Raw genomic sequence first — 11,686 nt, 5'->3', positions numbered from 1 at the left:
AAGCAGTGGTATCAACGCAGAGTACTAAGAAACTGCTTGACTGATCGTAACAATCTATGTGCCGTAGTTTGAGGGATTCCCAGTTCTCGTTCTATTTGACGGGTACTAATATGGGGATTTTGATGAACCATAGCCAAAACTGCGAGCAATCTAGGGTCATTATTATTATGAAGTCTATTCCTTCGCCTTTCGCGATGAAGTGGATTATTACGAGATCTCCTTTCAATGTTTATAATTTGTTGATCAGTAGGATGGCGGCGATTTGGGAATCGCTCCGCATAAGTACGGGCAGTAAGTCTGTAATTTCTACCACATTCGCCAAAGGTTATAAGAATATCGACTACTTCTGTAGGCGTATAATTTGCCATTTTACCAGAATTTTATCAGAGTACAAATGTTAAAAAAATACATAAACACTTGTGACTTTGGCACTAAATGGACAAAATTTTGGAGGGATACTTAGAGGAACTCCATCAGATGGAAAGTCCAAAATGTCTCGGTACTTTGCACCATTCAAGTTGCCTAAAGGGCAGGTTACGCTAAAAGCAGTTTCTTGAGAAGTAATTAATGAGTAATAAAAAATAATGAGAAGTTTGTTTTAAGACTAATTTCGAGTATTAACAATGAAAACGTGGTATTTTTATTGTTAATTTATTGCAGAATCGTAAGCATGGGTTCTCAGTAAGAGAAATCGAAGAAATTGAATTTCGTCGATTACAGCGCCATCTATCATGAATCGAGAAAAATGTTTCAGACAAATTGTATGTGTTTTTAGCCAAAGATTCCGAATATGCAATAAAAAATAGGGGTTCCCATTTAAGATTTCAAACTTGCCCCCCCTCACCGCCCAGGGGAAGGGGTGGGGGGGCTCATTTTAACGTCATTGTACGTCCCCCTCGAAATGACAAAATTTTGATTCTAAACATTTTTTCGTAGTGTGCTTATTTTTCGAGTTATTTGGCTGCCTAAGTTAAAATGGGTCACCCTGTATATATTTATGTATATAAATAAGTTATGCGATAAAATATAAGAATATTCCGAAAATAAGATAATACAATTATAGGGTAGGGTATAATAAAACACATAAAATAGTATATGAAAACAACAATGATATATATGCTTCTTTATTCGTCGCTGGCACTAATGTCTGGAATTTGAGTCTGTGCGTAATATTCGCGACGCGGGTCGTTCTCCGTGCACAAAGAACACACGCAAGTTTTCTGTAACAATTCGGCGAGTTTAGAAACGCGAAATTAGGATAAGGATTCAATTTTAGTTTCGTGCAGTGACTCTCTGAGGCACTTATTTTGCCCACATAACGATATCCGTCATCCTATTCCAATCTCAGTGTGCGAAATCCTGCCTCACCAAAGAGAAGGAACAAGAAAGAGCGTGTGGAATCCTGCCTCACCACTTTCCGTTTATCGTATGCACACAAAAAAGCCCAAAGCAACGACGAGCGGCTTATCCGCCCAAAGCCGTCGCTCCGAGTTTGCGGCACTTCGAAGAGTCAACTTTCACTTTTACCAAAATCAATCACTTCTCTACTGCGTGGCGTGTCTTATTGGCTTTATAAACTATTTAAACACTGATGTCTGTGTTACATTTGCGTTCTCAACGTGTGGAATCCTGCCTCACCAGAGAGAATGCTCCTGTTACAAGTGACGAGCGGCGTATATACCAGCTACCAAGACACTGTCACAGAACCAGGTATTGTTCAATAATTCTTTCGTAGTGATGAGCGAAATATATTCGCTCCAACTCACAACGTCAGAATGTCGTTATGCCGTCTCAATATTGCAATCAAAGCACACGCAGTCGAGAATAATCACAAAATTCTAACAGCGTTAATGGAAATAAAATCCAACACGAATATGACTTTGTTGTGCCTCCGGAGAGGCACGGTAGTTGGGATCGTTTGCCGGAAGGAATTTGGGAATTCGGGCTCCGCCTGAGAACTTCACTGTTTTTATTTGTTTAAAGATTGACACCTTTTCAGTTAAATAAATATATTAATATCTATTTTATTTGTGATTTGATTACAATGTTCCCGCACTTTCGCTCGCGTCGCGTATCATGATAACGGATATCTTAACGTGCGCGTGTCTAGAATCGAGTTTCGGTCTCGAGACTCGCCTCTCGCTTCTACGTATATATTTCTGCCGACTGCGTGGCTATTCAATATTATAATAATTATTGATTCTCGTTTTTGACACTCGCGGTTGTTAGAGATATTGCTCGCGTAAAGGAATAAAGATTGCCCGCGTAATATTAATTAATGATCAAGACTGCCCGCCGTTCGTTAGCGGTGGGCCTTTTTATTAACTCCCCTTGGCTTCCCGGGAGGGGGTCGTTTAGCAACAAGGCTGTGTGTCATGTCGCTTGATTTTGGCAATCTCCGGATGCAAGCTAAGAAGTTCTAAGTAGGATTTCTTTGCTTGCACTTTCGCAATTTCTTTATTCCTTTTTATTTCGCTTTTAAGTAGGACTTCTACGTTGCATTTTCGCAATGTCCTTCTTCCGCTTGCCCTGATTTCCGCGTTTTCGCAATGAAATGATTGCACGGTCGCTCGGGCTTAGCGCGTGGCTCGCGTTGTCAGCGCTTTGTTCGGTCAACCCTCGTAACGTGATCTGTATTCGCGTTACACGTTGGACAATCATATAAAATAATATTTAGAATAATATATTTAATAATTCGTGTATAGCCTGTTCGGGCTATAACAAACGTGTAAATTAAATGAATTGGCAAAATCTAAATAACGCGGTGTATAATAATCGAATAGAATTATAACAGCACTGTAATTCGCGAAATAATTCAATAAAATCTGAATGATATTAACCGAGACTCAAATTGAACGTTATATCGCGCACAATTCACTTCCTGAAATAAAGTATGATTATCAACACACAAAAAGATGACAAGTTGGCTTCTGAAATCCCACCGCTGCCACCAAAAAATTAATGTCACGTCCCAGTAGTCGAAGTTAAGAAAAAAAAGGAAATTATATTACTGATGTTAAGTGACTCATTAGAACGCGACTGTATTGTTTAAATAGTTGTTAAATTGAGTTTAATCTTCTACTGGTAAGTATTTATGGAAAAGATATTATTTTTGGGTCACTCTGCATTTCACCGAGTCTACCCGGGATCAGAAGATGTCAACTTGTCATTCAATGCTCAGTGGTACCTTAACTTACCAGGTTTTACGTATTTGAATATATGCTAGAGTAACTGTCTATGCAGCACGCTGAATTCCTTTCTACTTAGTAGTCCTCCAAAGATTTCAATTGTCGTGCGATGAGTGACGGTCGATCAAGGAAGTAGGAACAACCGGTTGTCGAATAAATTGCAATCCGTAATATAAAGTACTCTTTATTGCTATACGACGTTAGATTAACAATATTACAGTCGCAAGACTTGCGACTGGTAAACTCACTATTCAATAATGGAGTATATTTAAGAGTCTCGAAGACTCGTACGAAATTTGTCGACGCCGTCGAGATTCGCGTGCGCCGGATTATTAAATGCTAAACGCCACGGCAATGGAGACAGAGAATGATTTTAGTACAAAAGTAATAACTGTGTTAACCGTATGAACGTCGAAATAATAATGCTGGATGTCGGACTTGCACTGAGCTCCTCCGGTCTTCAGGTGTTGGTGGGAGAGATGCTGCAGTGGGGTCGCCTTTTGTAGATGGTGGGATATTCTTCCTATGCTTCGACTTAGGCTTCCTGATGCTGGTGGGAGACCCATGGGCGGGAGCAATGGCAAGTGGAAGCGCCGCTGGTAGGGATCTCTGTGCGAGAAGGACAGCTATATCGTACCCTCGCAACATTCCAACTTGTTTGTCCGGCTTAATCTTATCGAGCGGCCGGATAAAAATATCGATCGACGGCCAGTCCGCATACCATGCACAGTTTAAGGCTCTTATAAAACTCTTATAATGAATAAAATATTATTTCCTATACTCCTAATTTCGCATTATTAATCATAAAAGCGCTATGTTATATAGGATACGTATACGCGTAGCATAGAATGTATAAATGTGTATGAAGATTCTTAATGCTACTAATGAAATATTATGGTGTGCATATAAATGTATGTGTGCTTAAAATTATTATATTAAAGCGTAATAACTTTACATTTGCATTGTTCACTGTTTCATTCTTTTCGCTTGTATCTCCTAATTTAATGCTTTTGAAGTTAGATCTTTTGTATACTCATATATATATATATATAATATGTATTACAATTTTTAAAGCGTTTGAATCGTCTGTCTGATTGTGCAATGCAAATATAAATTATTAGTTATTCTTATGGTTTATACATATAATAGTTATTTTTGCGTCACCCGCTGGCGCGCTCGAGCGTTGGCTACATACGGGGCGACTCTCAAGTATGAATACTATTTTACAAGATAGAACTTTGCCTTGAACAAATAATTTTCCCCGGATTTTTACTTCTTTCACTTCCTATGGGTGTATTAACAATAAATATATTGTTTAAATAAAATTTGACGTGCGGCTAAGACGTCACACTCTGTGTGCAGAGAAGCCTTTCTACTCAATTTCCTTGATGTTACACAAGAATTTTCAGCACATCTCACTTACCGACACATAACTAAGACGTCCCTTACGAAGGAAACTTGCGTACATAGCGATCATTTCTCTGTGTGCAGAGAAGTGTTTCTACTCAATTTCCATGATGTTGTACAAGAATTTAATACATATCTAACTTAAACACATGTAACTAAGACGTTCCGAACGAAGGAAACTTGCGTACATAGCGATCTTGGCTCTGCATGCAGAGAAGTGTTTCTACTCAATTTCCTTGATGTTATACAAGAATTTTCTGCATATCTCATTTGCCGACACGTAATTAAGAAGTTCCTAATGGAAGAAGCTTGCGTACATATCGATCTTAGCTCTGTGTTCAGAGAAACGTGATTCCTCTATTTCAAAGACGTTGTACAAGAATTTTCTGCATTTCTCACTTGCCGACACGTAACTAAGACGATCCGAACGAAGGAAACTTGCGTACACAGCGATCTTAGATCAGTGTGCAGAGAAGTGTTTCTACTCAATTTCCATGATGTTGTACAAGAATTTTATACATATCTAATTTAATCGCATGTAACTAAAACGTTCCGAACGAAGGAAACTTGCGTACTTAGCGATCTTAGCTCTGTATGCAGAGAAGTTTTTCTACTCAATTTCCTTGATGTTTCACAAGAATTCTCTACATATCTTTCTTAAACACACGTAACTAAGACGTTCCGAACGAAGGAAATTTGCGTACATAGCGATCTTAGCTCTGTGTTCAGAGAAATGTGATTCCTCTATTTCCTTGACGTTGTACAATAATTTTCTGCATATCTCACTTGCCGACACGTAACTAAGACGTTCCGAACAAAGGAAACTTGCGTACATAGCGATCTCTTCTCTGTGTGCAGAGAAACGTGATTCCTTTAGTTCCTTGACATTGTACAAGAATTTTCTACATATCTCACTTACCGACACGTAACTAAGACGTTCCGAACGAAGGAAACTTGCGTACACAGCGATCTTAGCTCTGTGTGCAGAGAAATGTTTCTACTCAATTTCCATGATGTTGTACAAGAATTTTCTACATATCTAACTTAAACACATGTAACTAAGACGTTCCGAATGAAGGAAACTTGCGTACATAGCAATCTTGGCTCTGCATGCAGAGAAGTGTTTCTACTCAATTTTTTTGATGTTATACAAGAATTTTCTGCATATCTCATTTACCGACACGTAAGACGTTCCGAACGAAGGAAACTTGCGTACATAGTGATCTTAGCTCTGTGTTCAGAGAAACGTGATTCCTTTAATTCCTTGATGTTGTACAAAAATTTTCTGCATATCTCACTTGCCGACACGTAGCTAAGACGTTCCGAACAAAGGAAACTTGCATACATAGCGATCTCTTCTCTGTGTGCAGAGAAACGTGATTCCTTTAGTTCCTTGACGTTATACAAGAATTTTCTGCATATCTCACTTACCGACACATAACTAAGACGTTCCTTACGAAGGAAACTTGCGTACATAGCGATCTCTTCTCTGTGTGCAGAGAAGTGTTTCTACTCAATTTCCATGATGTTGTACAAGAATTTTCTACATGTCTAACTTAAACACATGTAACTAAGACGTTCCGAACGAAGGTAACTTGCGTACATAGCGATCTTGGCTCTGCATGCAGAGAAGTGTTTCTACTCAAATTCCTTGATGTTATATAACAATTTTCTGCATCTCTCACTTGCCGACACGTAACTAAGATGTTCCGAACGAAGGAAACTTGCGTACACAGCGATCTTAGCTCTGTGTGCAGACAAGTATTTCTACTCAATTTCCATGATGTTTGACAAGAATTCTCTACATATTTAACTTAAACACACGTAACTAAGACGCTCCGAACGAAGGAAATTTGCGTACATTGCGATTTCTGCCTTGTGCCAAGAAAAGCGTTTATCCTCAATATCCTTGATGTTGTACAAAAATTTTCGACTAATCTCACTTACTGACACGTAACTAAGACATTCCGTACGAACAAAACTTGCGTACGTACCGATCTCAGGTCTGTGACAAGAAAAGCATTTCTCCTCAATTTCATTGACGTTGTACAAGAATTTTCGGCAAATCTCATTTACTGACACGTAACTAAGACGTTCCGAGCGAACAAAATATGCATATATAGCGATTTCTGCTCTGTGCCAAGAAAAGCGTATATCCTCAAGTTCCTTGATGTTGTACAAGAATATTCGACTAATCTCACTTACTGACACGTTACTAAGACGTTCCGAACGAACAAAACTTGCGTACATAGCGAACTCAGCTGTATGCGATGAAAAGCGTTTCTCCTCATTTTCATTGATGTTGTACAAGAATTTTCGACTAATCTCACTTACTGACACGTTACTAAGTCGTTCCGTACGAACAAAACTTGCGTACGTACCGATCTCAGCTCTGTGCCAAGAAAAGCGTTTCTTCTCAATTTCCTTGATGCTGAATGTGGGTAAGTTATTTAGATTAGGAAATCTTTCGCTTTAAGTTTCGCAGTAGGTTATTACCCAACTATATCCTACTTGTAGGTGGATGAATAAACGAGTCGGTTATTTTTAAAACATATTAACACATTTATTCTTTCCTTAATACATCAGAAACGGAGATTGCGATTAAACGCTAATGATTTATTAAATAAGAATTTTCGCTTGCCCCCGCGTCTTTTTGTTTGTGTTGCGGCGTCTATATAAAATCTGAACGGGCTAGTTTGTGTAGAAAAGTTCTCTTTTTCAGGCGTCCTTTTTAGTGGTGAAATTAATGGTGGAGGATACCACGGAATTGGGGGCGTGATGCACTGCGGTCGCTCGATGTCCGGGGTTATTGGTCGATCCTTCTTCTTTTTTGGACAGGAAATTCCTGAGCTGGATTTAGGCGGCCTGGCGCCTTGGGCTGGAGGCGGTTGTACGCCTTTGACTGAAGGCGACCTGGCGCCTTGGACTGCAGGCGAATGAATACCTTGGACTGGAGGCGGCTGTGCGCCTTTTGCTGGAGGCGACCTGGCGCCTTGGGCTGGAGGCGGCTGTGCGCCTTTAGCTGAAGGCGACCTGGCGCCTGTTTTTCTTCGCTTAGCCGAAGTTTGGCTTAGCGGTGTAGGGCGAGTCTGGCGCCGTCGGGTGATGTCGGCCAAAGTTGGCAGCGTACTGACGCTTGGTTGTCGCGGTATCTTGCTAATGACGCGGCGACTAGCGCCGTTACTTCCGACGTATATGACCAGCGACTTGCGCTTTTTTAGAAGAATGGCGTCTTAGCGCCTAGAATTCTCTATGTCACTCTTCGTGATTTTCTCCGCAGGGGGTCTGACTTATATTACGGCCGGACGGCTTTTCATTCGCGAGTTGAGGGCGCATTGCGTCGCCAAGCGGTGCCGCCCGCAACATGCGGATGGGCGAGCGCTTTCGAGAAGCGCTGAAATCCTGAGCGCTTTCGAGAAGCGCCGAAATCCGAGCGCTTTCGAGAAGCGCTGAAATCCGAGCGCCTTCGAGAAACTCTTAAATTGTTGCCATAATTTTTGTGGTTGTAGTATGTCACCACACTGAACAAGATTTTTCGGTTAGTCTCACTTACTGACACGTAACTAAGACGTTCCAAACGAACAAAACTTGCGTACATAGCGATTTCTGCCTTGTGTCAAGAAAAGCGTTTATCCTCAATTTCTTTGATGTTGTACAAAAATTTTCGACTAATCTCACTTACTGACACGTAACTAAGACATTCCGTACGAACAAAATTTGCGTACGTACCGATCTCAGGTCTGTGCCAAGAAAAGCATTTCTCCTCAATTTCATTGACGTTGTACAAGAATTTTCGGCAAATCTCATTTACTGACACGTAACCAAGACGTTCCGAGCGAACAAAACATGCGTACATAGCGATCTCTGCTCTGTGCCAAGAAAAGCGTTTATCCTCAATTTCATTGATGTTGTACAAGAATTTTCGACTAATCTCTTTTACTGACACGTAACTAAGACGTTCCGAACGAACAAAACTTGCGTACATAGCGAACTTAGCTGTATGCGAAGAAAAGCGTTTCTCCTCAATTTCCTTGATGCTGAACAAGATTTTTCGGTTAGTCTCACTTACTGACATGTAACTAAGACGTTCCAAACAAACAAAACTTGCGTACATAGCGATTTCTGCTCTGTGCCAAGAAAAGCGTTTATCCTCAATTTCCTTGATGTTCTACAAAAATTGTCGACTAATCTCACTTACTGACACGTAACTAAGACGTTCCGAACGAACAAAACATGCGTACATAGCGATCTCAGCTCAGTGCACAAAAAGCGTATATCCTCAATTTCCTTGATGTTGTACAAGAATTTTCGACTAATCTCACTTACTGACATGTGTGACGTCCTAACCGCACGTCTAATTTTTAAATAAACATTAAATTTATTATTAAAGCACCCATAAGAGGTGAAATGTATAAAATCCAAAGAAAATTATTCGTTCATATAGAGAAAGTAATATTAAACGCAGTATCCGGATTTGCGAGTCACCCAGTATATAACCAACGCTCAAGCGCAAGCGGGTGACACAGTAATAACCATACATTTATATTTGCACACAGTAATATTAAGAATTTTATATTAAATTATTACTGATATTTTACGACCACCGTGTATATTTTACACGTATAAACCACATACACATCACATAAGCATATCTGCATAAGGTAAAAACCGTGCACCCCATAAGAGAACAGTATAATAAATTTTATATCCATACTAATTGAACACCCGGTATATCCAAAATTGTACGAAACAGTAGAGATAGGTCTCTAGAATAAGAATCCGTCTTTAAAATCTCAATTCTGTCTTTTGCGCACCTTTTATACATGCGATTGATGTGTATATGCGTATTTATATATATATATATATATATATATATATATATATATATATATATATATATTCACATTTTAAGTAAACAATAAACGGATGATTTAAACTTTTTTAGACATTTATCTGTCCGATCTAAGAGAGAGAATCAGTCCAATATCTTAATTCCCTATGTTTGGGATTGTATCAGTAATTGAACTGATAGAAATAATTATATTTTTAATCTTCTGTCAGTTGCTTGTTACAAGCTTTATATACTTCTCATGACTAAAAATTAAATACGAGATGGATGCATATAGCGCGTCGCATAACGATGAACAAACAAACTATCGGCTCAATACTATATTTTTGTAAAGTTTTTAACAAGTAAAGTTGTAAATTTGCTGTCATGCCATGCATGGCAAGGCTTGCTCTGTTATTTGCGTGAATTTTGCATCTCGTTGTGCCAGAGTATACTTTGTTCTGTTCTTTTCGTACGACAAAATCCGCCGCGACAATTCCCACTAATGCGCTCAGATTTAGGCAACCAAAGGCTTCCAGATGCAGAACAACCTAAATCTATATTAAAAAAACCCAATAATAATTACGTCCCGCGACCGTGGATCCGCCCCTTAATACCCGGGCAACCCGGAACAAATTCGCCAACCGTATGTAATTACTGCAAGGCCCCGGGGCATAGAGTTTCCGAATGTCGGAAATTAGCATTCAGAAACGCAGTTCAACCATCGGGAAACGCAGAGGGCCGCCCGACGGTAAGCGCGACCAGGGAACCGGCCCAAATAACCGCGCGCTCCATCACAATACAACCAAAACCCTCGACGAGCCAGACCTGAACATAAGGAATGAGAATCAGGGCTCGTCCTCCTTAAAAAATTCATCAAAATTTTATAACGACCCAGCGCCGGCCGTCGAACCAACTAACAACTTTGAAAGTAAAGAAGTTAGTATAGGGATAGCGAATCTGGGACAAGAAACGTACCAACCTAAAGTAGCGATTACTTCTGAAAAATTTAAAGGGTACTGTTTCTTCATGGTAGACTCGGGATCTTCCGTGAATTTAATAAAACTGGAAATATTAAAAAACGTTCATATAAATAATAAAGATACACTCCAATTAAAAGGGAAGAAACCGATAAAAACACTGGGCTCAACCACTATCGAAATTATGGGGAAGAAAATTAAATTTTACATCGTTAAGGACGATTTTGGCATACCCGCAGACGGCATAATAGATACTAATTTCCTGAAACATAATAATGCCATTGTCGACTATAAACAAGAATGCTTGGCATTCGAAGACATTCAAGTTCCTTTCTTCACAAACAAAGATGTTACAATACCCGCGCGATCGGTGGTTGATGTCTCTTTTAATATCACAAATCCAGAAAAGAAGGAAGGATACGTTCTTTGTAACGAGCCAGTAAAAGGCTTATTTTTGGGAGAAGCTCTCGCAAAAAATTCCCGAAGGAAAGGGCAAATCAAAGCCTATAATTTGACAGAGTATAATTACACGATCGAGGTGTACCCAATGCCCTTAGAGGATTATATCGTATTAGGTGATTCTGAAGAATACCATCAGGGGACTCCTGATTTTATGAGCAATAAAGAGCTCGCCAACAATGGGAAATCTTCACTTCCTTCTTTGAACTCCGAGGAGTTTTGCGCTTCAACCAACTCTGCTCAGCCTCTCGCTACCGGGAACCTGACAGAGTCTCCTACGAGCAACGAAGGGCTCACCGACTATGGGAAATCTTCGCCTTCTAACTCCAAGAGCCAAGGAGAGCTCACCGAGTGGCCTTCACTTGGACACAGTACAATTGGACACGGTGCAAATGGACACGTTACAAATGGACACGAGATTGTGCATACGGTTCAATTGGACACAGTGCATTTGGACACAGTAATTTTGGATACAGTAGCTTCTGGACACGTAAGAAAATACGCATCGTTTACTTGGACACCGCTCACTTGGACACTGTTCATTTGAACACCGTTCGTTTGGACACAGAAAGACGCGCACCGTTCATTTGGACACCGTTCGTTTGGACATCGTTATTTGCCCACCGTTCGTTTGGACACCGTTCATTCGCCCACCGTTTGTTTGGACACCGTTCATTTGTACACAGAAATATGCGCACTGTTTGTTTGAATATGTAACAGATGGAGAGAAATAAAAATCATTTTGGGAAAATATAATCAGTATTCTTATAACACTTTATACTGGTAAATCTATGTAAAATATGAAATCGTGAAAAGGAGATACA

Source organism: Polyergus mexicanus, unplaced genomic scaffold (genome assembly GCF_030449975.1).
Source record: "Polyergus mexicanus isolate NDT 795.1 unplaced genomic scaffold, iyPolMexi1.0 SCAF_13, whole genome shotgun sequence".
Taxonomy (NCBI): Eukaryota; Metazoa; Arthropoda; class Insecta; order Hymenoptera; family Formicidae; genus Polyergus; species Polyergus mexicanus.
Note: the sequence above shows the minus strand (reverse complement) of the source record.